The following is a 27,915-nucleotide window of genomic DNA, read 5'->3' on the forward strand; positions in this document are numbered from 1 at the left end:
AAGGGTGCATTGCAGGGAACTTGGTGGTGACAAGTGGTGTTCTGGTACCGTTTTATACATTGAGTGATGTGGGCCGACAGCACTGAGGACCAACCCACCACATCTAGTGGTGACCTGCAGGTTACGGCATTGAAATCCCGGCCGCGGTGGCAGTCTCGATGCAGCACAATGGAATGAAAAAGGGTGAGTGCACTATACAATGGGACGGCGTGTCATAACGCAAAATAGCTCAATCGGCCGCTATCAAGCAAGGTATCAAATAAGAATAAACAGCAAACAACAAAATGGAGAAGATGAATTAAAAGAAACCATGCTAAGTTGTCAATACACTGTAATGTTGCTAATTAGACGATTCGGAGCAAGAAAAGTACGGTTAAAGTCTAAAAACGCGCCCGACTACACTTTCTGGAAGCTAATAGCAGTTTCTTGAGGTGCCTTCTGGGAGAACCTCATAGGGTACTTCAGTATTTCGCTGTAAAACCTTGTAAGGCACGAAATAGAATCATAGCCCAAAAACCTTCTCCGAAAATATGTCTGTGCCCCAACGGGTGTTTCATAAATGATATTGTTACTGGTAGATGACTGAAAACAGGTATGTTTACAATATATACAGTCACAGTAATGCGGGTAAAAACAACTGCGATAGCGAGAGCAGGCACCACCTAGTCCTTCACTTTTTCGTCCTCTCTATGTGAGCGGCACATAACGTTACCCTCCGGCGGTGAAGGCACCGACTCGGTGCAGTCAGAGAAAGACGGTATAGAGGTGGTTATTATACATGTGCGTTGCGGCAGCCCGGTGTATGACATGGCTTCAGACGTACAACGTAAACGATGTTGGTACGGGGTGAGTCGACGAGGACAAAGACAATTCAATTTCTTATGTCACGACGGTCACTTGGCGGTGCATAGGGTACGGTTCGGATGGCGGGAACAGTAGCTTTGTAAAAAGCCCAATACAGCGTGCTGGAGACCACAGCACAGGAATCCTGGAGGCAAGTGAGTGTTTATATGACTGCTCTCATAATGAAATCGTTGGCCCGCTTGTGAGTCGGTTAGCCGAACGCACACAAGTTGACGTGTATGGTCTGCATGGGCTATAGCTTATTGAGCGTATTCAGTGGGTGGGCATGTTGAAGGAGGCATCATTGGTGTCCATAGGCAACATTGGATTTCAGTCAAATAAAATAAAGGCGAACAGCCAGCTGCCTCGTGTTACGACGTATATGTTACACAAGACTAAGACACCTTGTATGTAAACCATGTACGGCTCCGTTAAGGTTCGGGCACGGCACGAAAGTTCGTTATGTTGGCGTGCAACGGACTTTCCGAAAAGGTTTTTTTTTATTTTTTGAAGCACATTGGATGAAGCACGAGCCAAAAAAAACGAGCGAACCTCTTTGGAAGAACGTGTAATAGGGAAGTTGATGACGGCGCATATTTTTGCTGGATCAGCTTGTTTACTTGCAGCGTCAACAAGATGGCCAAGCACGGCGATCTCCAGGCGCAAAAAGCAGCATTTTGAAGAGTTGAGTTGAAGATCAGCAATGTGAAAGACTTGCAATATGGCCGACAAGTTTTGCAGGTGACTAATGAATGTAAGGGGAGAAAACTACGATATTGTCCAGGCAGCAGAGAGGCATGTGGACCACTTGAAACCCCCTCTGTAGAGAGTCCATCACACGCTCAAAATGTTGCTGGCGCATTACACAACCCAAAGGGCATGGCTTAACTCCCAATCATTTTCATCGACAGCTATTTGTCAATAGCCCAAACGAAGGTCGATGGAAGAAAAGTACCGTGCACCAAAAGGGAATCAATGGCGTCGTCTATTTGCAGCAATAGGCAGAAGTATTTTTTGATTTTGTTGAAGTGCTGGTGAAATGCCGGTAGTCGACGCAGAACTGCCAGGTGTTGTCTTTGTTTTTTACAAATACTATGGGCGACGCTCAAGGGCTCGAAAATGGCTCCATGATGTCCTTAGAGAGTATTTCATCAACTTCCGTTTGAATGACGCTGCGATCGGTCGCGGAGACATGCTAAGGGTGTCGATGAATGGGTGTTGTGTCCGCGTTGTCGATTCGATGCCTCACTAGATATGTTTGTCCAAGTTTGGGTGAAGCGAAATCAAAAGTTGCGGTATGTCTCCTACGAAAAGTGTAGGTCCTGGCTTTTAGAAGGATCAGGGTTCGGGCAGGCAATCATGTTTTCGAATGTGTCATCAGGTGTTGGGCCAGCAGCAGGGCTGCCTGGAGGCGACTGTGGGGCATCAATGGCCAGAGCAACAGGGTTGTTTGCGTCTAAAGGTGATATTGTGCCCAGCGAGATACCTTCAGGAAGCAGTTGTGCGCAGCGTCCAAAGTTCAGGACAGGTGTGCAAAAGTTGTTCGCAGAAACAGTCACAAGATAGTGAGGCAAAACTAATCTTCGCGTCAGTAGAACGTCCAAGGAGCAACGTCCAGAACAGCAAAGAGAACTGAGGTGTTGTGGTCATCGAAGCTCACATGCGCAAAGCACATTCGAAGGACGGTAGGTGTACGGCTATTGGCTTCGCGAACAACAGGTGATGAGGCGCGTGTAACGACTTTACGAAGACGACGAGAAAGGTGAGCACTCATCAATGATTATTGAGCCCTTGTGTGGATGAGCGCTGAAACAGGCATGCCCTCTACATCTACATCCGTAAGCTTTTGTCGAGATGCCAGAGTTAACAGAGGATTTCCGAGTCGATCAGTCAAGGCCGCATCACCTTCCGGGAGCTGCACTGGTCTGTTTTCCCGAGGAAGGACGGTGAGGGGGAGCGACGGGACATAAGCAACCGAGAAAGTCGTTGGGTCTGGGGAGACGGCGACGGCTCATAATGTGGGGTTGATGTTCGGGCATTAGTGTTCAGTGGATTGGCGTGCAAAGGGGAGGATGAAGTGTCGTCTGGACGGCATGGTGCACGAGGAGACGATGGCCGACGATAGCGACAATAGAGGGAAATGTGACCGGCGCCATTGCAGTTGAAGCATATCGACCCGTCTTCTCGCGTGCGCCACTGGTTCGAATCATGGTACCCGGAATAAGTCAGTTGTGGCTGGTAGTATGGAGCAGGGCTGACGTAGAACGACTTTGGGCACATACAGGCTGGATGCCTGCATTCGCCAGTTCTTCGCGCACGGCGGCCTGAATTAATGACACTGTCGGGCGGGCCTCCTCGTGAGAATTAGTCTGGGGAGCAGATGGAGTTGCTGCCTCGATATTACGCCGCACGAGACGCAGGAAGTTTTTGGTACAGGGCGGCGGCTGGATCTAGACGTCTTTGCACGACGACGTGGCAGCAGTGGTAGGGAGCTGAACAAATTGCTGCGTAACATGTCGGCTTTTTGCTTCTTCGAAACTTCAGCACTCCCTGATAATGTCGTAAATGGTGGAGCAGTCTTTGTACACGAGCAAGTGAAGGGCGTCGTGAGCGATGCCTTCATTAATGTGGGTGACTGTTGGCTTCGGCCATTTGGCTATCAACTTGCCCGCACAAGGCTAAGACATCTTGTATGTAAACCATGTGCAGCTCCTTTGAGGTTTGGGCACGGCACGAGAGTTCTTTCTCTTGGCATGCAATGGGCTTTCCAAAAAGGTGTTTCATTTTTTTTGTTTATATACGTCTTTTTTTTGTTACGTAGGTTTAAATTCTCCTCGTGTGTGTCGAACCACACGTTGGCCCTACCCCTGAGGTAGTACCTGACGTTTGCAAGCATCAAAGTCGAATCCCAGCGATTGGTCTTGCTGCTGCACTCTTAGTTGGCCAGCCACTTCTCCACCTGACTGTTATCAGTCCCGCAGAAGGGGCCTGGGCCTCGGAGGTGGGTCACGACAATGTGACTGGGTGCATTCGGCATAGCGGGGGCTGGATCAGCAGAATTGTCTGCCGGCATGATGGACTGTCCAAGAATACGCCCGCTGCGAAGTTCCGTTGTGTGCTCCTGATGTGTCCAGCACCTCCACCTAAGATGTTACGGGGAGATGACAGAAAACGAGTGTATTTACAATATTCATAGTAACAATACTGCGGTTGAAAACAACCACGATGGCCAGGACAGGCACCACCTAGTCTTTTAACTTCTTCGGTTTCTAGGTAAGCAGCACATAACTATACTGTCAGTGTCGTGGTTTGGACATTAACCCCACCGCCACTCAAAAAACGCAATTGAAGAGCTCGTTACTCCTGACGGTAAGGCGAAACAAAAGTCGCTCATGGTGGAATGGCACAATGTTACTGCACAACATTGATGAGTATCTGATTGTGACTTGTGAGGGCCACACCTGGTGGGTCCAAGAGACTAGTGGGATTAGTGGGCACCATTCTTTAACATCAGCTTTGACAAGGCTGTATGCATGATACTGAGGTAATAGTGCAGAGCCAAATGCTTCTGCCTGTGGCTAAGCTGACCAATTGTAAGGTTATGATATTACAGCTAATGCGAGGAGTCGTTCTCGCTTTGGTTCAATCAAAGATGAAGCATTAAGTGCAGCGGTGGCGATGAGCTGCTCCTTCGCGTAGATTTAGGTTCACTTTAAAGAATCCCACATGGCCCAATTTGATCCGAAGTCACCCACTGTGGGCCCCGTCGCGGTGGTCTACTGGCTAAAATACTTAACCGCTGACCCGCAGGTCGTGGCATTGAATCCCGGCTGTGGTGACTACATTTTCGATGGAGGTGGAAATGGTGTAGGCCAGTGTGCCCAGATTTGGGAGCCCGTTAGAGAACCCCAGGTGGTCGAAATTTCCGGAGCTTTCCACTACGGCGTCTCTCACAATCATATGGTGGTTTTGGGACGTTAAACCCCACATATCATCAGTCGCCCACTGCGGTGTGCTTCACAATCATATCATCGTTTCGCCACATAAAACCCTAGAAATGATGTTTGAAACCAAGTTGGCTCTGTGCCTAGAACTGTCGTGAGCCCAGTTGGTGGGAGGCAGCTGCCATTCAGTGCAGCCTTGCACCAGGCACATTTTTCTCTATGCTGTGGCTCAAAGAATGGGGCCTCTTCTTTGCTCTCTTGGCAGCTGGCTCAACTGCTGGGCGCCCTGTAGGGACCCTCTTGGACCCCCTTGTAAGCCCTGGCCTACGCCTAGCAGTGCTGGTCGGTTGCACCCTTATGTGACGGGCCTGGCGACGTCTTGCTGCAGCGGTAGCCTTGAATGCCAGCATCAGTCCTGTCCCATCGCTGCTGTTCTGAACACGAGCAAGCTCCTCTGCAAGGCCCTTCACGATATCAAGGTAAGCTGGATTGTGTGCATTCATAGAATGCACACGCCGCAACTGGATCTCCAGGAACTCGTATGCATGTTCTTGGCCCTGCACCAAAAGTGATGAAAGAAATATACTTCAAGTGTACAGCACACCAACAAGAACTGCACATTTATTTTGCTCCTCTCTAACTGCAGACAACTACTCGAGAATAAAGTTCAAGCTGAGGAGTCAGTTTAAGTTAAGGTTTTCCTGTCACCTGTTTTGACTATTCTGTTAGTGTAAGTGCTGCTAATACCAACAATTGGTGACCTGTAGTCCCAAACATGGAACAATACCACACCAATAGTGTTGAAATCTTGAAATCGCCCTCAGAATGATGACATCCACCAATATGAAATTGTAAATTCGTGAGTGCGGTAGAGCACAATAATATGCTTACAGGAATAAAAGAAGCCTTGACTACTGTTCAGTAGCATTCCCTATGTTTAATTGAAAAGTACTTCAGGGCCCTTTCAAGGGGCTTGTCCTACCTGGGCAAGTTGGGCTGCATCAGGCACCGACGGCACAGGTGCGAGGTGTGTGGCCTTTTGCGTGCTGGTGCCTTGCAATGCTTGGAGTTCGTCTGGCTCCTCCTGCTGGGCACTGGTACCTGCCGTGGTTCTGGAACTACGGCTGGGCTCCTCCTCTTGGAAGGGTTCGAAAAATATCCTGGGGGGTCACTTCTCGCCCAGGGCCAGCTGTCCCAGTTGGTACCGGTCGTCAGTACTCAGTGCCGGAGCATTCGGAAACAGTCCTCCGTACTTTTTCTGCACCAAAGCCTGGTGCTTACAAAATGCACCTTGTTTACCAAAGAGACATGTACATAGTCCTATGTCAGCATAGACCTCATAACTGGAGCTGGGGTGGGTCGCACTAGGCACAATGTACTGTCCCTGGCCTACCACTTGGATGGCCTCGGCTGCATCTTTCGGCATTCTCGACAGCAGCCGCTTCTACAGTAGTTGATGGGCTGCAACACGGCTGTAGGCGTGGCGGAGGATACGGCTTTCAAAGTATTTCTCCCACACCAGAGCCACAGAGTCTACGAGTGCGACTGCATTAAATGCTTTGACTCTGTTCAGGATAATGTCTTTGAGCACGCGTATGGTTGCCTCCGCAAAATTGTTGGTGTTGTGGCCCCTTGTCAACACGTCCAAACGGTAGAGCTGCACCCACTCTTCTTGTCGGCGCAAGAATGTCAGAACTCTAGACACGAAGGCATCGTGTTGTAGGGCCTTCACTTCGGCAGTGGCAGCTTCAAGTTTTTCTGCTGTGTCTGCATACATGACCTGCAGATAGCAGGAAATTTTTCAATGAGGTGCTCGTATTTGGATATTTTCGCTTTTTTTAAACTGCACCATAATACAGATTCATGCTTCACTGTCTGCATTGAAGTCACTTTGTGGTCTGCACATGCTTGCCCCAGTTCAAAAGGCCAGTAAACAATCCCCAAGGACCAAAAATCAAAAATATCTGCACCTTTGCTCCGTGAACATGCTGCCTCCTCAAGGATTTTGCAAATACTTTATTAAGGAATTCACAGGGGTTAGAACATTGGTTTCAGCTAGTTTCAAATTTTCGTGTGGTCTCGCCACCCTTCTCTTTCAAAGGGAGGAAAAAGCGTAGCCTGCCGTCGTGACTGGCTTAACCCAATCGATGAGCTGCGTGCTTCGTCAAGTCGCCGATCGGCGAATTTGTGTCACTGCTCATGAAAGAAGGATTGGTCAGGTGTAGGAAAGGAGCGCGGGAATTGTTTTTCTAAATGGAGGCTGTGCACGGTGCGCAGCGCTGTAATCTGGAAATTGATTGCTGCAGTCTGCTCTACGAATTGCCAAGCGGTGGTCCATAAAAGTTGATGCTGCTGACATTTTCTGTACGCTTGTGCGAATAGGGAATTTTCGGTTCGAAGTGAATTCGAAGCGAATAGTGATTTTGGTCGAATAATATCTAATTGAATTGTAATAGTATATATATTGCATATTATAAACAAAAAGGGGCATATTTGTCATGGCCAAACAAACTTGCACAGATCTTTAAAAATTGAAACAGGGCCTATGCAAAGGCCATTTTTTTTTTCATCAAAGGAAGTGGCAACAACTTCGAATTGTAGCAGCATTCGACTTTTGGTGCAGTCCAAGTAATAGCCAGTAAAATATGCTGCGTTTCAATTTTTTTTTTACTTAGAGCATATAAATCTGTGTAACGAGCTTTTAAACTGAAAACAACAAAAAAAGCAGAATCAATGTCATTGTAATTCTTTATTAAAACCTTGAAGTGGGGCTTTGCTGCAGTGCGAATTTCTCTTGATTACGTGTTTTCACGGCTTAGCACCAATTCACTGCAGTGAAACCACTTTTACATCTGGTCTAATATGCTTGGGTAACTGCTTTCATGGTTTAGCATCCCTCCACTGCCGTAAAACCACCTTTACAGAGTGTTACGTGTGGACTAATATACACCTATTTTGTTCGTTTTTAATAATTCAAAAATTTCAGCAATTTAACTTTGATTCAAATCAAATTTGAGTACTGCATTATTCATTTGAATATTCAAAGCATTTGAATATTTGTACAAGCCTCATTTTATGGCATTCGAAATCATTTGAACCCACCAGACGTTTACTGGTGTACTTTTTAAATGTGATTAAAATGGACACAAATACTGTCTGCGTTTTCATCTGCAGATTAGGGAATCTTGTGCGGCATACACTCCAAATTATATCGCAAGGAAGTGAAGGTAATTCATGCACTAGCCTTGCAGGACAGCTGTGCTTTTTATGCACCTATGCTGCTATGCCAGCACCATCATCTTGGAAACATGAAACGAATGCTAAAATAGCAGACCATTGTGAATTTGTTCACTAAGTGCAGATGCAACGAATGCACCTCGTATCTTAGAGCTAGAGTTACAACTAGATTGCAAAAAAACTTGCCAGTTGGAAGGCAGACATGAATCGTCTCCTCTGGTCTTTGTCGACAGAGTTGTGAGATGTCGTCAGTCAGCGCCACTCCGCTTGTGCCACATGAAAATGGCACAAAAGCTGCCTTGCTGACGGCCATGTCTGCTGTAAGGCGGCCTTCTCAGCACTCGAATTGTCACTCATGAATACCTGTGGGGCCTGGCAGACAATGTAATAAAGTTGAAAGCTGTTCATAGTTATAAAAGCATAGAAAAGTCGTGGCTGTTGTGAGAACAATTTTCGTGGGTGAATCAAAAAATATAAATAGCCTTGGCTAATAATTTTCTATTGAATTTGAGTTCGCTATTTGCTTTTTAATAAACTATAGAGAGCAGTAACATTTATGGTAAGTTTCAAGGTTAAAGACAATTGTAAGTTTGCATCTGTTACCAGTATATTAAAAAGAAGAGAGAGTTCGGGCAATAGGTCCACGAACTCACTCATTGGCCAACTCACACGGACTCACTCAGACTCACATTATGAGTCTGAGTCTGGATAAGCACTATTTTTGTGAGTCGAAGTCCGAGAGAGTTTGTTTGAAGAAAATTTTAGTGAGTGTGAGTCCGAGCGGGTTCGGCTAAGCAAAATTTTGGAGAGTCTGAGTCCGAGTGTGTCTAAAGCGCAAAATATATTTCTTGAGTGAGTTCCACTTTCTTTTGCCGACTTGAGGTTCCACCTAGACATTTTCAGCATTACTCAGCCTTACCTAGATTCACATTTATACTCACATCTATTCATAGGTATTCCAAAGCAGTGTTTTTCATACACCGTTTTTTTTGGTCCAGCTTAATGGAGCTATTTGCTATTGTGTCATTACTTACACTATGCGAATTCAGAAATGTCTTCAGAAGTAGTTACAAAAGTTCCATAGGAAACTACAGGTTTTCCCGCTCACTTTGATCCAAGTGAAGAACTTGACTGTGGGCAGTGATGAGTCAGAAACAGGTACACGCTCAATAAATTAGGGCAGAGCAAATTAGAAATCATTTAAGAGGCTTTCGTCCTGCAGGGCACATAAGACGCAAACTCGTGACCCTGATGTGGAAAACGGAAGTCATATTTTATATTCATATTAGTTATCTTTTATTCAAACAAAATTATGTGTATTCGATGAACGCGTGCTTCAAGCAAACACGCTTCAGGAATACTAGCGTTGTCTTTTTATATGAGAACAGGAGTTTCCCTTTTTATGCTTTTATAAAAAACCCAATTCCAAATGAACCGAAACAAATGCAACTTGGGTTTTAAATGGTTGTTTCTGATTTCAAGAACGAATGAATATCAAGTCAAATCAAACTTTATTTATTTACCATACAAAAACTGGAGGGTCGCCAAGGCTAAAAGCCGCGAGAAGGGCTTGAAAAAGGCCCTGGTGACCATCTGTCTATCACCGGGCTGAGCAGACGACTGCGAATCCCTCAGCGAATAAGTAGCCGAAAGCAGTCTGCTTAGCAGACGACACGAATCTATGCATATGGGATGGTGTACATGGTTAGCCAGAATAATGCAGTAGCGACGAACCATACACTGACTCTATGAGCAAATACTCTTAGTACCCATAAATGCAATCAACACACACTGTTCTTTTTTTTATTTTGAAGCTAAGACACCAAAATGTTAAGAGGAAATAGCAATGCGCACTTCATTTCATAAGCGCAAGCATGCATAGGTGAAGGAAAAGTTCTTCCTGTGACTTCATGTTTACGTTATTTTCACATTTATACTGTATAAAGCGGCAAACTAGTGTTTCTAGTGCGTGGATTAAAATGACTGGCACTTTAATTAGTCATTGGCAATTGGATTAAACTCACTGACATGCGGCCTCATTGAGTTGGCGCTTGGATTAAATGTTTGGCACATGGATTAAATAGCTCAGCGCTCAGATTATTTCAATGGCAAGCAGATTATTTAAGCTGGCACTTGGATTAAAGTGGGCGGGAAAACCTGTAGTTCAGATTATGAATTATAGTCAAGCCACGCATTGAGCACTGGCCTCTACATTTTCTTCACTAGTTGCTCTTGTAATTTTGTGTTAACAATGCTATTGTAGAGAATTGGGATGGCATTAATATATAGCAATTCACTGTGCACAAAATTTACAATTTTGTGCCTACTTCCTTACTTACTGGTTGGCCTCCAAAGCAGAGAGGATGGGCTTCCTTGAGGAGCTTGAAAGCAGCCAGGTAGCCATCGGTGCTCTGCTCCTTGTGAATTAGTACTGCGAGTGGGACAGCACCAGCCTTGGTCGCAGTCAGCACCACTGTTACTGTGCATTTGGTGGTGTCGCATGAGGCAGTCGAATCAACAAAGACGATCTCCATCGCCAGCTCGAGGTTATGAGCTCGTCGCATGATGGGGATAACCACGACCACTGCCCAGCAGGCACTGCTGCCACCACGAGTCACACTTATGTGAGTGCCTGGAAAGTTATGTGGAATGGCAGGTGGTCTTTTAAGAGCAATCTTCAGGCGCATGACTTTTAATGGCCATTTTGCTCTCTGTACAGTGCAAAGTATTCCTGCAAAGTAAGTTTTTGTTCTAGCTTCACCTTGCCTTTTAAAAACGTCTTGCAGGCTTTTTTCAAGCGATCATAACATTACCTCATTGTCGGAGTTTGTTGCCTCACAAATCAATTGCAGCAAAAATATTTTGACTCCTTGAAGTACGAGTGGAGTTCAGGTTTACTGCAATCTTTTTGTACTTCATTTATTGATTCTCCACGAGCACACTGTCAGCTACACAGCGATTAATGACAAAGGGAAAGAGGCTACATCAGCGAGCATTGTTACAAATTAGTATCAGATAGAGCAGGGAAGATGAGCAAAATCAAGAGAGCATGGACCCGTGCAGGTGCCCGCATTCCCTTATGAATGCGGAGCATTTCTTTGTGTACTGCATGCACTTTCGGTATCTATCTACCTGTATATATATATATATATATATATATATATATATATATATATCTATATATATATATATATATATATATATATATATATATATATATATATATATATATATATATATATATATATATATATATATATATATATATATATATCTGTCTATCTATATATCTATCTATCCATCTATCTATCTAATCTATCTATCTAAGCCCTGCCGCGGTGGTCTAGTGGCTAAGGTACTCGGCTGCTGTCCCACAGGGTGCGGGATCGAATCCTGGTTGCGGTGGTGGCATCTATCTATCTGCCTGTCTATCTCTATCTATCTATCTAGCCGCTTACGTCTGGGTGCTCACGTGATAATCTCCTTAACTTGGTGGGAACCTAAATTATTATGAGAGGGTTTGATGATTATGACACGCTGGTCAAAACGCAAATAACATTATATGTATTGTTAAACACTTCTTGTTAAACAGTTAAACAGTGGCACATACCTTGCCACAGCTGTTTGACACTTGGTATCTATCCAAAAACGACGAGAACACACATGGGCCATTGTAACGCATGAACGTGAAAGGGACTCTGAAACACCTTTTTAAGTAACCATGGAATGGATTCACTAAAAGAGCATATTGCCTCACGAATTAAACGCTGCAAAAATTTTAAGAATACGTCCGGTATGAGGGGACTCGCAAAGATTTGTCATGCTGCAATTGCATTCGCTCTGCTCTCATCCCGGCGAAAGCTCTGGGAGCTAAGCCGGGGGGGGGGGGGGGGGTATGGCATGGGCAAAAAAAAAAAATATGTCACACGTGTCTTTTGTCATTGAAAACTTTCTTTTTGTTTTTTTTTTCGCTTTGAATACATGGTCTTTTCTGTGTGATTGCGAGCGCGCGTGGGGACAAGTTGCGGCATCTCGCGGCGATCCCTGTAAGGACCGAACGCGCCATGTTAAAATCAGCGAATGGCTCATAGATGGCCTTTGAATAATTTTTCAGCTTCCTCCGTCATTTGTTGAAACGAGAGAAAGCAATTTTTAGCTGACTTTGGTCATTTATTTATTGCAAATTTCAAGCCGCGTACTGCACTATAATATTTGGCTCGTGTGTTCTCGGGAGCCTCTTCTACCAAATGGCAACATTTTCTGGCCATGCTCAAAAAGTGTTGCAGGGCCTCTTTAAGACAAAACTGACAGTGGCAGCGTTTACTCGACAAACACAAAGAAAAATGTCAGAGTGCGAGCAGGGCCCCGCCGCGGTGGTCTAATGGCTAAGGTACTCGGCTGCTGACTTGCACGTCGCGGAATCGAATTCTGGCTGCGGCGGCTGCATTTTCGATGCAGGCAAAAATGTAGGCTAGTGTGCTCAGATTAGGGTGTACGTTAAAGAACCCCAGGTGGTTGGAATTTGCGAAGCCCTTCACTACAGCGTCTCTCATAATCATATGGTGGTTTTGGGACGTCAAACTCCACATATTAATCTATCAGGGTACCAGCAGGAGTCGAACCCAAGCATAATGCGAGGCAATCAAGAATTCTACCACAGAGCCATGCTAGATCTCTGAACTATTTTTCAAATAGACCGTAACGTTCGTAAATCGTCAAATGTGGTTGCAGTGCTGGCTATGCAATCTCATAAAGATTACATATTTACTCCTATGCTACAACCTTTATGTTTTGTAAATGTGCATTGTAGTTAGGTGCCATGCGCAGAAGTAGATTTATGTACCAGTATCCAGGGCTACCATCCTTGCAAGCACAAACCCTTCATATTAGCTTATCACTTCTGGTGTTGCTAATACTCATGTTACTGATGGCACCGTTGTGCAAGTGCAAACAACTGGTTATAGAAACATCTGCAACTGTTCAATATGCATCTGTTCCTGCAACATTTGTACATATATTTAGCATCATTTCATAACATGTCGCTGAATAAAAAAAGTTACAACACGGCCACCTTCCCTTTGCATGCTTCACATAATGTGAAGTCCCAAAGTATATGGGATCTGCTGAATTTTTTTTTAGTTTCGCATCTGTCAAATAAGGTGTTCTCTGTTTTGGCTCTACTTCTCAGTCTTCAATGGTATGGCGCCAGGACCAGGATAAGATAGGTTTAAGATACCTGACCATCTTCCTGAACAGTGAGAGCAATCGGTGCCACCAAGCTAGGCAGAATGTGCCGCCATGCGAACGAACAGAAAGGAAGCGGAGCAAGCTGTTCAAAGAAACATAACAAGCCGTTCATCCAGTGATCAATATATGTCATAATTCAGTGTTCAAGCGGCTGTGTGTCTGTGGTACAGACTGGGAGGTGTATCAGTTATAGGCCTCGCAAACGTGTCAATTCATGTAAAGATTGGTGTTTGTAGTAATTTAGCCACACATTGTGCTAGGCATGGCTGCAGCATGCCTTCGTCTGTCGGATGTTACAGTCCTAAAATGCTGTTGTCAAAGGCTCGCACGGGAGATATTTGAGGCTTTTGCCATCCACCAAAGGGGCCATAGATGTGTGAGCACTCCGCTACTTAATCTGTTTGAAAAAAAAAAAAAAAATCAATTTGATGTGACGCACATGACTGAAGATTTGTAATCTAACCATTTTTTTTTTTGTATCCTTGTATCCTTGATCTTGTCAATTAAAATTTCAGTTGACAGTCAGCACCCATTTTTGTATCGCCTTCCTTTGTCCCATTCTTGCGCTTTACGCTTCTTTTCTTTTTTTGTTTTCTCCCAAGTTTAAATGGCCTCTCTAGATTGACCTGTGTGGCTGACACTCTGTACAGCTCTGGTTGCTGCTGCTGTCATGCTTTCCGAAATTTCAACACTTCCTTTAATGACATTTACAACTAATCCTTTCAAGTAACAGCCAAGAAAGACAAAAAATGCCTTTGACAAAGATAAATACTTACATTGAAACATAGGCCGGCCAGTTTGAGGCATCTCATTTCTTTTTTTCATGTTTTATATTTCACAATTTGTTTCTATGGGCTGACTCGCGAGCTTCATTAATGCTGGTTCCCTGTGAATTGATGCTCATGCAATGTGTCAGTTGGTCTAGATTGCCAACTTATGCCTTGAACCAAAAACCTTTTAAAAATAAGTCAGTGTCGCTCTCAAAGAAAATAAATAACGTTTTTGTTATTTCTTTTATCTGGTCATGTATATGTTCTTCTTCCCCCCTTTCTTTTTCATCATTTCGGTTTCCCTATCAATCTGATCTGGTTTCGCCACTTGAAACTCCGACCGTCTGTGCACCTCTTGGGCTTTAAGTTTGCCATACTCAAGGTTACTCCAAGAATTTGATGTTTCTGATTTCACAGGAACATAAATTCATCAAAAAGTTGTGGGTTTCAAAGTAAATACATCATTTCTTACTTCCCAAGAAAATAATGGTAAATGTATGCTCTGACTGGCAGGTGCAGTGTACAACCAAGCCACTGGCATGAATCACAAGTAGATGAGGCTTTGTGCTGAATGTGTCTGTAATTTGTCATAGCTACAACTTCACCATTCACACATTGAAAATGAGTGCTTATGCTTGTGAATACTGTTTTACGTAGAGGACAGATTCTCCCACAAGTTTAGACATACCTTGAGCTGCATACAAAGAAGCCTTTTCCTCCAGTTTCAGCACTGGGTCGATGTAGGTACCACCAAAACAGGCCTCCCTCCAAACGCTGTGCCAGTGGTAGACCGTTCTTTGAGGCGGATTTAAAGCCGCATTGGCCAGCTTTGCAGGGCCATCATCTTCCATAGAGAGCTTGCTCTCATGCAGTCTCCTTGCTTCACTAGGGGTCATGCCTTCGCTGAAGTAACGGAGGAATGTTTGCCTTGTTGACCTAGTGCCGCGAAGTAGCCGCAGAGCATCCGCTGAGTCGGTGCTGTGGCTGTGCCTGTCGTCGATTCGTATCACTGCAGAAAGAGGCACCTCTCTCTGCAGATACTTGTCCCTGCGTTTGGTGTCAAACGTGGCCAGCTTTATTTTTACGTCAACTTTTGCCATGCACTTGGCATTGCGTGGGCCACTCTTCTTGTTCTTTGTGTGATGCTGGCAGCGCCAAATTTTGTGAAAAGCCATCCTGCATGACACACATGGGTGCAAATGGGGATAAGCTCTTTCATAATGCACTGCTTTGTAAAATATAATTATCTAAGTAAGAATAACTAGAAGTACAAAACTTTTCACAGTTGCACTGCTGAAATAGCTATGCTTTTATCACATTTGCAGCTGGCTGCTCGTATGTTGTATTCTGTGCAATGGCATGGTACCGTACGATTGTATGAGCACCATATGAGTGGTTGTCACACATCTCACTGGGGCACCCCAGAAGTGCTTCAGCTGCCATGCCATCATGAAGATGATGGTAGTGTTGAACAATCGTTTGGCTCGGTGCACGCCAGGAAAGGACTCTGTCTGTACAGACTGTTGACTGAAAGCAACAAAGAATTATTCAATACTCACAATAACCTTTAACTTCAGCAATTATGACAGATTTTGGACTCCACAACTTGGTGAATATTTTTTTGCCTGACTTGACAATGTGTTAAATAAGTTGTAGTTGGTATTGTTTGCGACGGTCCCCTCTTCCCCTCCCGAGCCAGAAAAAAAAAAGAGGCATCTAGAATTTGTGGCAGAATTGCATAGAGACGGGCAGTATATGAACGTGACATTAACATCAAGTTGGGTATTTATACCAAGAGCCTGCTACAACACATGGCAAGTTCAGCTACCACCCTTTTCAGCATCGCTGGTTAGGCCAATACTTGTAGCTTTTGCAGAGCCTGCTAGGTGAAATGACACATAATGTTGCAATCTATTAGCACCAAGCAAAGTTTTATGGTAGGGCACATGCTTCGGTGCTGAAGTTGCCACATTCAAGATACTGCAGTGTGCGCATGTCATTGCAGTAGTGCAAGACCGGTTGCAGCAGGCAAAGTTTCCGAACAGATGGTAGTTATACATGAATATTGTGAGCTCAACCAAGAGCTAGGTGGCTTTCGTCAACTGCCTCTTCATTATCATTAGCTCAAGCAAGTAATCTCTGTTGAGTATTCAGTTATTGAGTTAAGATGGCTTGTTGGGCAAGTTGGTATATAGTCTTGGTGGGAACCCCAGCAGCATCAACAGAATGCAGAAGCAACCAAGGCAAAAAAAGACAGGGACAGGAAGGACGCTAAGCTGCCAAGTGGCGTGTCTACTACACTGTTGGTATTCCCACCTAGATGTTATTGGCCTGGAGAGATTTTAGGACTATGCAGCTCTTATCTGTGTTGTTCAATGAGCACTAAAATTTACTGCAGTAACTTAGAGACCCTGCTACATTTTTTAAGTAGTCATCTAATGGCTATTTAAAGGAGTTCATTGTCGTACGAATCGACTGCCGCAACAATTTTCAGTGTCAAGTATGGCCAGAGTTAATGGGGTTGGTCGCGTTTTTAAGTGCTTTCTGTACTAGCGAGCGGGCTGAAAACTACACAAGCATGTATAAAAAAAGACAAGATTAGGCAGACCTGTTCGCCAGCGCGCGTCGCCCTTTTTTTTTTTTTTTCTTGGAATGCTAAGCTACTTGCAGCGCGACGAGCGAACATCGCCGCATATTGGGACGGCCGCGGTAACATTGCCCATCACGGGGTGTCATATCAGCCAGTGGCCGTCCACTTTGAGTTTATGGCACGGTTAGGTTGACGGCATCATCGGGGGGAGAGAAGAGCGAACGATTTGAAGATGTTTAAGAATTGTAAATTCTGTTTCACGTCCTGCGCTATGTTTGGCTCACATGCCCTGAGGAGCCTAGACTACCAATTCAGCACAATTGAATATGACGCGCAAGTAGGCGCGTAGAGGACACGGGACAGAGCGCGTTTTTTCGCCATGGTGAAAAATGGTCAAGCACTCGTGTTTCGATCGCCTACCACTTTTTTTTTTTTTTTCGCCGAAAGACCGCGAAAACGTCTTGGCGCACGCTCAGCGTTATTTGTGTGCCTCTTCGGTCGAAATGTTTCAGTATGTAGCAGTTTTCACATCTCGGCGCAATTGCCGCAGCAACCTCATTACCGCAAATGGAGCTGCCGCCATGACACCAATAAAATCGCCTTGTAGCGCGGCGCGGAATTTCGAAACTATGATTTCAGCTGTAAGCCCTGTGTAAATGATCGCTCAAACGGCTGTAGTGCAGTAAATGGCATCGACAAGACAAACCCACCTTTCCCCAGCACTCTGGACGCGCCAGACAATCCAAGAAGTGTTGGTCCGTACGCTGTACGCTTCCATCCATTCATTGACGGCGTCTTCGTCGGCCAAGTTCGCTCGGAACACGGACTCGTGTTCAGTAGACTGCTGGTCATCTCTTACGACCTCAAGTGGCTGACGCATCTCCTCCATTGTGCCTCGATATTGTGCAACAACGCGATCGGCACTCGTACAAACTTGACGGTCACAACCAAAGTGGTAGGACGAACTTCGTGGAGCGATCGCTTTGGTCTGACGTCACCGCCGATTCAGCATGTACACTGTGGCCGGTAATGTTTCGTTCTACGCCGAAGAATTCGCAGTCATCAGCATGAAAATTCCCTATTTCGGGGATTTTTCCCTGTTAACGTTGACGAAAGTTCCAGCATATTTCCCTGCATAACAGTACTCATTTCCGTGCTCATCTACGCAAACACTATAATTACACTGTATGGTGTACTGGCCACTTTTGAAATCATGACTAGCCTACCCGCTGTCGCACAACAAAGCCATGGCATATTCATTCATATAGTGATAGTACACTGCACATTGCGGGATTCAAGTCTAACACCAATAATGAACTAGAAATCGCTCCGCGTATATCAAATCTCAAGGATTCTGCTAGCGTGGTGCATGCACCAGAACCGATAACAGCAGATGAAGGCGCACTGTGACCGCTAATTATCGGTCGTCATATGAGAATTTAACCATTCCTGAAATACCCTGCAATATTGCGAAGATTTCTTTTGGCTCAAAATGACAGGCGAATATTCCCCGATAAAACAAAAATTTCCTGCACGGAACATCACTGAGTGGCTGCGCCTGTGAGACATACTTCACCGTGTGTAATCGCTTTGAAAGGTGGTTTCACTGCCGCATAGGTTCTCTGTGCGGTGAAACCAACCACTTTGGGGATATTCGCAATGCCGTGAAGCGACCTTTCAAGACTCAGTAAGGTTATAGTGCCTGCAACCCTGTTAATTTTAAACAGCGAATTTCATTGGACATTTGTATTTATAGTGGGATCATATCATAACATCCATCTATATTAAAACACTTGTGGGCTCTTATCGCAATAACAACAAAAGTTTATTGAGAAAACTGAGTTCATATGTGTTACAAAAAAAAATCAAGCAATGCTTTATACCGCACTGCACTAGCAATGAGGTGGCACCTCGCTTCCAATTTTCTTTGTCTATTTGAATAGAACCATCATATGCATCATTTATAAATTTGTTGTACTGTTCTTGGGTCATTTATTCTCAAATCGTACATTCTGAATTTTCTTTGTTTTGGAAATTTTGGGTATACAGTGTTTTTATTTCATAACTTGATAAGACAGATGCTTGGGCTAGTTAGTGATAGGGATTCAACATATTTGTACAGCGCAAGACTACGAGTAGTTACGATGTAACTACAGAAGAAGATACAAGGACAGAAAGAGCGCTGACAACTGAAATTTTATTAACGAAAATGCTAGAAATATATACTCATGACGGAACACCACCGCGCAATGTATTGCATCACAGCAAGACAATCATCATCTCATTATATGGTTACAACGCCACAGCTCAGCACAAGTTCACAATCAATTGTGTCAAAGCCAGAAACTCGCTTTCTTTTTTAGTCAGAGCAAGCGAAGGCATGCTGATACATCGATCACCCAGCATTTGCATTTCATTGGCCTCCATAATCTCTCGTGTTAGCTGCTGACGGTGTTTGGCTACAACAGTGCACTTTTCGAAGTGTTGGAGGGCCCTATTAAGTTTAAAAGCTTGTTATATGGGCCAAGTAGGAAACCTTTAAACACAAATATTTCACTGTGTACAACTTGCAATGTAGTCATATTTAAATCATACATTTAATAGAATCTTGCTTCCACTTTGCTTCAACCCAAGGTAGCGTAAGTCAGAAAAACTTGTGAGGCTTGTTCAGACTCGGACTCAATAAACATTTTTGGGAGCCGTACTCACTATCACAAAAATTTGTTCAGCTGGACTCGCTCGGACTCACTGTCTTTTTCGACCACAATGCCAGTGCTTTTTAACACCGAAATTTCACGTAATCGATGCTCTTGTTGGCACCTTTTCTTATGGTGCCTTCGAATACGAGTTACAAGTGCTTGTAAACCAGTAAGGTCGTTTTTCTTGAAAGAGATGACAGCGCAATATATATTCATCACCAACTTTTCTGTTATTAAATGTATTGAAGGAGAGGTTATCACAAACTTCCTTTAGTTGTCAATGGTTAGGGAAAAATCGAGGCCTTCCACCATGTAATTCATGCCACTGATCAATAAATATTCAAATGGTATATAAAAGACACGGCTTTGAAATATGTGAGCATTGACGCGAGTATGAACGCTGATCTAGGTAAAGCGGATAGTAATACTGAAGACGAGTAGGTATGACCATAGCTTGGCAAACAAAAATCGAACTCAGATTCCCTCAGGAAATGTATCTTGCACTTTGGACTCGCTCGGACTCAGAAACACCAAAATTTTCCAGAGACGGATTCATTTAGACGCACACTCACAGAAATGTTAACTCATTCTGAGACTAGCGTCTCGATCCGAGTCAGAGTGAGTAGACTCCGAAGTGAGTTCGCTAATATCTACAAGATAGAGACATTCCTGGTATAAGAGCAAAAAAGGACACTGCTAAGAGGCGAGGAAATTACACAAGCGCATGTGATATTCGTACAAGCCTATTTCTTATTCGTAAAATGTTTAAGGTTATTGGATTATAATAAAAATGCTTGATTTTAAATGATTCAACTAAATTACTACTTTTTCAACCTCACATAACTATTTGCCCATCACTAAACCTTGCAGTTCTTGCTTCTTCTGGCTGTTTTGGACAGGTGCGTGAAAGAAGTTGTGGCCGAAAATCACATGCATGTTTTCTGACAGGGCGAACTGTTGGAGGGCTATATTTTTCAATCAAATGTTGAATGGTAGAACTGAAGATTACCAAGCATATACAAGCTGTCTTGTCAGGTTTCATGCATATTCGGAATTCGCTGCGAGAAGGGTTCGACATATGTAATCAATTTGCAGTATTTCTAGTGCAATGAAGCTGTAATATTGGCGTACAATTTTTTTAAAGGGACTGTCAACTGCACAGAACTTTTTGCTTATTATGGTGACTCATCAGCACCAATGAGCATGTTTTTTTACCATATAAAAGGAGTAATTTTGATGTTGAAAATCTACAAAGCAACTGCTGGCATCACCCAGCAGCTATGTGGTTCAATTTATCCACACAGAAATGCTCGCAAGTAGGCTGGCTTTGCTTTAAAACAAACATGTTTAACTTGAAATTGCATTTCATTCCCTTGAGGCAACTTTAGACTGCACAAGAGAGCACTTTTGCTTGTTTTATCACGCGTTCAAAGAGGCACCGTGGCACTGCCGGCGAGACGGTCGCGTGCTTGCCTACGGCGGAGAAAAGCGAGTGCTGCGCCTGGCGCCGCTCTCAACAACAACAACAAAAAAGTCTTTGGCAAGTGTTAGCACAACTGATTTCAGTAAATTTTCAAACCTTGCCCGTGGGTCCAGTGTCATCTAGTAATGTTGCGCGATCATTTGTGCTTAAAGTGCACAACAGTACTTATCAAAGTTCTAACATTGGAGAACATTTTGCCATCACGTTTCGCTTAATCATGTTGCCCATGCTGGCTCTCATCCCATATGCATCGCAGAACACCTAAACACAACTGCAAGACAGCGGGGACATTCTGCTGTTTTGTGAAGGACATTTCATGTTTGTTTTAGTTGCATGCACACTTGGCAGGAGTAAAACCACTACAGTTCGTTTCACAATGCTGGCGTACCAGTGTTGCTGGAACAAAGTCTTCCCCTCAACTGTGGTGGTTTTTGAGGCTAACTAAACAAAGCTGGAGAAACTTCAGTAATACATTATCTGACAATTTCCATGCTTTATACGACCAGTACGGTGTATGTAGTATTACTGGTGAAGGCCTTGCAAAAACTGCACACGGTTTCAGTTTTAGACTTTCACACCACTGTGATCACGTTAACCAGCCATCGTTCCGGGCGTTCATCACTCCGATGGAAGAAGACTGAACGCAGAATAAAAAATTTTTTCAGAGGATTTCTACACACTCGCCAGAGAAGCCGTTGGAATGTTGGACACTTCAGACGTATGGTTTTTATTGCGATACAAAACAGCAAAGCAGTGGAGGACTATCATAGTCACTTGAAAGTGAAAGACTTACTTGGGGTGCTGCCTTGCATTCTGGCCTTCAGAGCTTGCATTTGAATGACTAAATTACTTATGAGCCCAGACTCGGAGAGGACACTGCACTTGTTTGCACTTGTTTCATCATGAACCTTTACCAACACGCCCAACTGGCAGTCATCCTACATACTTATGAGCGCTAAATAAAGCTAGAATAGATTTATCGTCATTGTGCCCTACCCACCAGAAGCTCCAGATGGTCTCTCAATGCCCGTGGGGTGTGTGAAAAATGATGCAAACAGACAGTTTTCATTTCACTTGGGTATTTGCTTACTTGTAAATAATAAAATCACAAATGTTCATTTTCATGAGTTTGGTACAATAAAGACATAATAGTAACACGCCGTTAATACAAAATAATTGAACTCTCTTTTTTTTTTCTTGCAAATGGTGCTTTCATTCCTTATTGAGCCACCTTTGCTGCTTCTCAGCGCACAAGCGCCACCATCCATTGCCGCGCACCCCCACAAGGCAGTCCTACATGCCCATGAAGCATAGAAAAATGTGAGCCATGTTAACTCAATAGTGTGTGCCCACAGTTGACATGCATCTCCATGTGCAGTACCCTGTAGGTGTGCTGCTTGCCGAAAATATATCTGGTAAGCTTAATGATCAAAATATGTCATCCACAATGCACTTCTCATGGTGTTGTATGTATTATGTCATGGGGTCCTCTTTATTGTGCTGCTTGTGTGCTTTTCTGTGTGTTCAATTTCCTGCCTTCTTTTTTACTTGTACTATAGTTCTGATACATCTAGGATTGCTGACTGTTTCCATTTCCTCATATTTCCTTGCAAAGTTCTGAGAAACTAGAATAAAAATTGACTTGAAAGCAGGTCGCAGAACGCGATACTTAAAAACACTTTGGTATCTTTCCTACTTGCAGGCTGGCCACCAAACCTCGGTGCTAAGGGCTTGAATGCCACTGGGTTGTAGTTGCCACCAACAGCAAGGGGATCGCGTCGTGATGGAAGAAGGGGATGCACGTGATCACGTGCGATGCAGCAGCAATACTGGCGCGAGGGGGACAGAAAATAAAGAAAACATTGGTTGTGTGAAAACCTGTCGAGTCTTTTTCTCACTTGTGCTACACAAGGTATTGTAACGTTCTCCTCATTGTGACCATGTACTGTGATAGGGACAGCAGCTGCCTTTGTGTAGTATTTCTGAATGCTTTGTTGTTGTTACTAACACAAAGCTGTCACATAATTTAACCTTTTACCTCACTAAAATTATAAGTGAACTGTAATAATTACAAGAGCAAGCCTAAAAATGTTGATACTTCATGTTACTTTGCCTGAAAAATGTTAGTTTTTGAAGCATGAAGTTGGTTTTGTTTAATCCTAAACAAGCGAACTCCACTTCTTAAAGGAGTGCCAACCCCTGATGTCCGACTAAGTTGGCATAAAAAGGACTGAATCATCGGCTTTCAGTGCTTGCAAGGAATGCTGGGTGAATGTCAACCGTTTGACACGCTATGTACACAATTGTGTACATCCCTTGATTTTTCTATTGGTATTTGTAGGGGCTAAGAATTATCAATATATAACTTCGTTTTGCAGCATACAGTTGCATATTTATTTTTATTTTATTTACTCTCAAAATCCTTACGGCATAATAGAGGGGACTGGTTACAAAGTAGACAAGGAAAATGCAGCATGAAAAGTTACTAAACAAAGAATAAACTCATCATTACACAATGTTAGCTGTGTAAGGACAACAAACACAATACATAATTCAGCCTGTAAATACAGAATGTTAGTTAGTCTATTTTGCATAATTACAGAATACTGAGTAAAGTTTATTGGAAAACAATTACTAATAGTGACATGTCTTCAGGTAGTTGGTTTCAATGTACCAATGTACAAGATGAAAACACTGGGAGTTGCATAATGCGATGCCAACCTTATGACGAGGTCACTGCAATGGGATATGTACCGAGGATTCAGGATTAGTTGGTCATGCAGGGTGGTATGACTGAATAATTCGTGAAATGAAGCCAAATAGGATATTTTACAAGGGGGTGCAAAAGAAGCAAGGCTTCGGCTAGATTTAATTGAAGTTATACCAGCAATGCAATTACAGTGAGAAGGTTTCAAGTGGATGGAGTTATTCTGTACAAACAAGTGAATCAAGTTGTCATGGCAAGGGTCTCGCACAGAAGAGGCATATTCAAGATTGAAACGTAATAATGTTTCATATAGGAGTAGTTTTAGTGTATATCGGGGTTTTGAGAAGGTGCAATGTATGTAGCCTAACTTGTGATCGGCATTATTAGTAACATATTCAGTGTGAGGTGCCTGAGGTAAGTTCAATGAGATAAGAACACCTAATTATTTATATGAGTTGACCCGATTGCGTAGGACATTTACCTAGTATGTTAGCAAGATGTCTGCATATCTTCTTATGCATGTTTGCTTACATTTACGCATGTTTAAATCTATTTGCCATGTGCTGCACCAAGCTGCTACAGTGTTGAGGTAAGATTGGAGAAATGAACTGCCATTACCACTAGTTATTTTATTGGAAATTACGCAGTAATCTAAAAAACATTAATGTTTGAAGAAGTTGAAGATTACAGGCTCAAGGTCGGCGTCGGGTATCTTTTTTGGCACTGGAGCTGGGTTCATGGCTTGATGGGGGGCGCCCAGAACATAAAAGAAAACACCTCCACCAGATGTCGCATAGTTGTGATATGGACTAAGGCAGCAGGCGGCACTTCCAAGATGAAATTTTTTGTTTGGCCATACTTGTGGCCGAGAAACAAAGTCAAAGACTACAGTAAAGCACAAGTTCGGTTTCTTTTTGAATGCATCTCGTGTTATGCCGTTATTTTTGTAGCAATAGAATATCGAGTGCCTTGAAATGTCAGTTTCACACAAGTACATACAGTTCTTCGTAGGTGGTATCTGAAAGGGCTAAGAGAGCAGTTCACTTTTATTACTTTTTTTTCTTCTCGAAGAAACCCTTGCACCACTTGGGCCGTAGCCCAATCATTCGCAAAGTTTGAGATTAGCTAGTTTGTATGACGAGACCTCAATGTCGAGGTGTTTCATGCATTTGGCACTGTAGTCACTGCCTGCATTGCTTCATTTATGGTGCTGGCAACAGTGCTGTCACCAGGGATATTTTAGGGGGAAAGAGGAACACATGCTCAGTACAGTACTTGCAACAACCCTGAATGGCAGTGAAAAACTTGTGCAAATACACATGCCAGTCATGAGGCATATGAACATCGATACTTGTATAATGCCTTGCTGAACCGAAACTTCGTATAGAGATTAAAAAGAGGTGTGAGCATAACATTTCACAGCTCTGCATTTGGATACCCTCGCACTTTTTGAAGTTTATATTTCGGGCTTCTGGATTTTTAGATGTCCACATCTCTTTGAGAAACATGAACTAGTATGCCAGCAGTCGTCAAGCTTCTAATCTTCATAACTGCAGAAATATTAGAAATGTATGCAAAGGCATAAGCTATCTTTTATCCTCAATGCCAAAAGACATAATAAACTGGGTGTATTATGCTGTGTCTATAGGTGCTATTATGAATATTTTCATCACATTACAAAGACTTAGCATCGATGTGTACAGCTGACTGAAATGCGTGGCCTCCACATTAGACCAAAAACTTATGTTGGCAAGTATTTTTACATTTTCAAGGCCACTTGTGGCAGCCTCAGTTGGTCTAATTTTGTTCAGAATGCTTCTTCAATAGTAAGAAATATATTGCTTTTTCTTTTTACAACAGCTTATAAGTCTTACAGGCGGTTTACTATTTCCTCTGATTTTAACATTACATTGCAGTGAAACGCCAAGTTCATAGGCTGAAGAGGTGTATAGGCATTTTAGACAACTCGTGCAAGAGCTTTTTAGAGCTTCGCAGAAAATAGACATTGCTGGCATTAACCGATATATTTGCCACCATGCCAGCGAAGGCTTTGCAAAACAATTTCCAGAATATATTTGCCTTTGCTGCATTTTCTACCTGGCATATGCTGTGTTGCAAAAGGCAGTTGAACTATTTGCTGCATTGAATTCAATATCTGTTTCTAAAGTGTATACTAATGAATTGTAAAGTCTTATTGCATCTTATAATCCTTGCACAAATCAGGCAGTCACATGAACGGATGTTTATTTGAACAGGTACATGCGTAAGGACTGGCTCTCACCTATACAAGGTTGGATGATGAGGGGTCTAAGCAAGCAATGATCCTGTGATACTTCGAATGGCATTTCATTAGCAAAGCGTTGTTTTTAAATGATGCAAAAATAAAACAAGGTGCAATTGCAAGATCCTGGGTGACTTTTATGGTCTCATAGTTTCCTAAAAGTAACTCTGGCACTGCAGTCGTTTAGTTGCCATGGGAATGATGGGTACTTCACAGATTTGCCTAGTTTTCGTGTTTGCAGGCTTCCCATGCACTTGTGGCTGTGTTTATAGCTATGCATTGATTTTAAACCTTTGCTAAACTTTGTCTTGTGGCAAAGCGAATCCAGGCCACACGGAGCTAACAGAACGAACATTAGACACATTCGTGTACTACCCTTCCCTGCCATGCTAGCTGAAGTGCTGTGCGTTGCAGCTGCCACAGACACTAGCATCAAAGTTCTCTATGTTTCATTCAGAGCAGCGTCTATACTTTAGAACATACTCCAGTGTATCTCAATGCATGGTCTGCACTCCTGCTTTTATTTCAATTTCATGTGACGGCTATGTGGCACTAGTGGCCAGGTATGTTTTTTTTTTTTACTTGCCATCAAGTTTGCATGACTGCTTGTTGGACAAGGGCGGGTTGTAGAAAAAAAAGAGAAAAATACCATGTCGAGGTGCTCGGTCGCATATTATAAAGTTGCGCGTGCCCTCACAGCTTCACCGCATTACACATGCATGCTGCACTGAAGCGCCAAAAAAGAAAAGAAAACACGGGCGCTTTTTTCTGCAGGACGCACCAGAAAAATTTTGTTTTTGTTCGAACCTTACTTGCACCGATAGGCAATATTTAATCAGCGGCGTTCTTTTGCCTTAACGGTGACGTATTAGCTTGTCCGTGTAATATACAAAGGAGGCGTTGAATATATGAACGGGCGAGGCCGGAAGCTTTACTTTTTTTAAGCCGCACAATGGTGTTTGGAAGGTTTTCGTGTGGCATGGCACGTTCCTATTTATAATGCGTAGCTTAGAAGTCAGTGCTGAGCATCAGCTAAAGCTAATTAACCCTGAAGTGACGACCGCGACGTAGCGGAGTGTGATTTTTCCGAAAGCCCCTTTCTGACCAGCGACGAGGCAAAGCTTGCACAAGTACGTGATCGCGTCGTTTTGTGTTGATTGCATACGACTTAGTAAACATCCAAACTTACATCGTTGATAACGGGCCGGCAAAACGTTGGGCAGAGCGAGGAGCGCAGCGCAGCGGCGATACAAGGCGCGCGCACTGCTTGAAACATGAACCGATTGCGAGATGTCAATCGTAGAGGGTTTTCTTCTTCTTGATCACAGCGTTCCAGTGCCCACTTGCGTCATGAACGAGCCGGCTTTCGGTTGCGAGAGGCGACAGGTGGGCGCACACGATTTCTTCGCGAGTATCCAACTCGCCGCAGGTCCAAAAGACGCGAGGGGTTTCCTTTGCGAGCAAGGGGCGGGCCCCCCCGCTAGCTGCAGCAGCAGCCTCTGGCAACACTATACGAAAGTGCGGGGAGCGACAGCGCGATGACACAGTTAGGCCGGCGGAAATGCATAGCCTCCAAGAGTGTTGGCCCGCGGTGCATTCTGGGTGGCTCTATCCGCTCGCCTTTGTAAACGCGCGGCCGGGCCAGACTGCACCTGCGCGCAAGGAGTGGGCGCAGGTGGTCCGGCTCTCGTCGACACACGTTTCGGAAGGCACCGGCTTTCACCATCGATGTCACCATCGCTAGTTTAGGGCAGGTAATTTAGGGGCATCAGTGAAACTTATCAGCCTATGATGGATGGATGGATGAAAAACTTTTATTGGGGTCCTGAAGGATTGCACCCCCGTTTTATAGGGGTAGGATCGCGGGCCGCTTCCACGTTGGGACGGGGAGGCCCAGCCTCACCGCCGCATATGAAATAAAATATATTTTTTTTTTGCCATGTGGGCCGTGTAAACACAAGAAAAGCTTTCAGTTTTCAGTCGTTGTCCAGCTGTGCTATTGTTACTTATAAAATCATTAAGACGGAATGCGAGGGCGAAAATGCTGAAAAGGTATTCTAGTTCTGCTGCACTAGGTGTCCAACTGCAAAAGTACGCGATTGAGACCTGTTCTT

At 43.8% G+C, this 27,915-nt stretch overlaps 1 protein-coding gene and 1 pseudogene across 2 annotated transcripts in view; one reads left to right on the plus strand and one right to left on the minus strand.

The window, feature by feature from the left end:
• Positions 1-27,915, plus strand: part of LOC119187546 (large ribosomal subunit protein eL14) — a 223,761-nt gene that overhangs the window by 133,445 nt on the left and 62,401 nt on the right. The window lies entirely within an intron of this gene.
• On the minus strand, positions 580-27,459 carry LOC142775983 (uncharacterized; annotated as a pseudogene).

The sequence above is a fragment of the Rhipicephalus microplus genome, chromosome X (genome assembly GCF_043290135.1).
Source record: "Rhipicephalus microplus isolate Deutch F79 chromosome X, USDA_Rmic, whole genome shotgun sequence".
In the NCBI taxonomy this organism is placed as follows: Eukaryota; Metazoa; Arthropoda; class Arachnida; order Ixodida; family Ixodidae; genus Rhipicephalus; species Rhipicephalus microplus.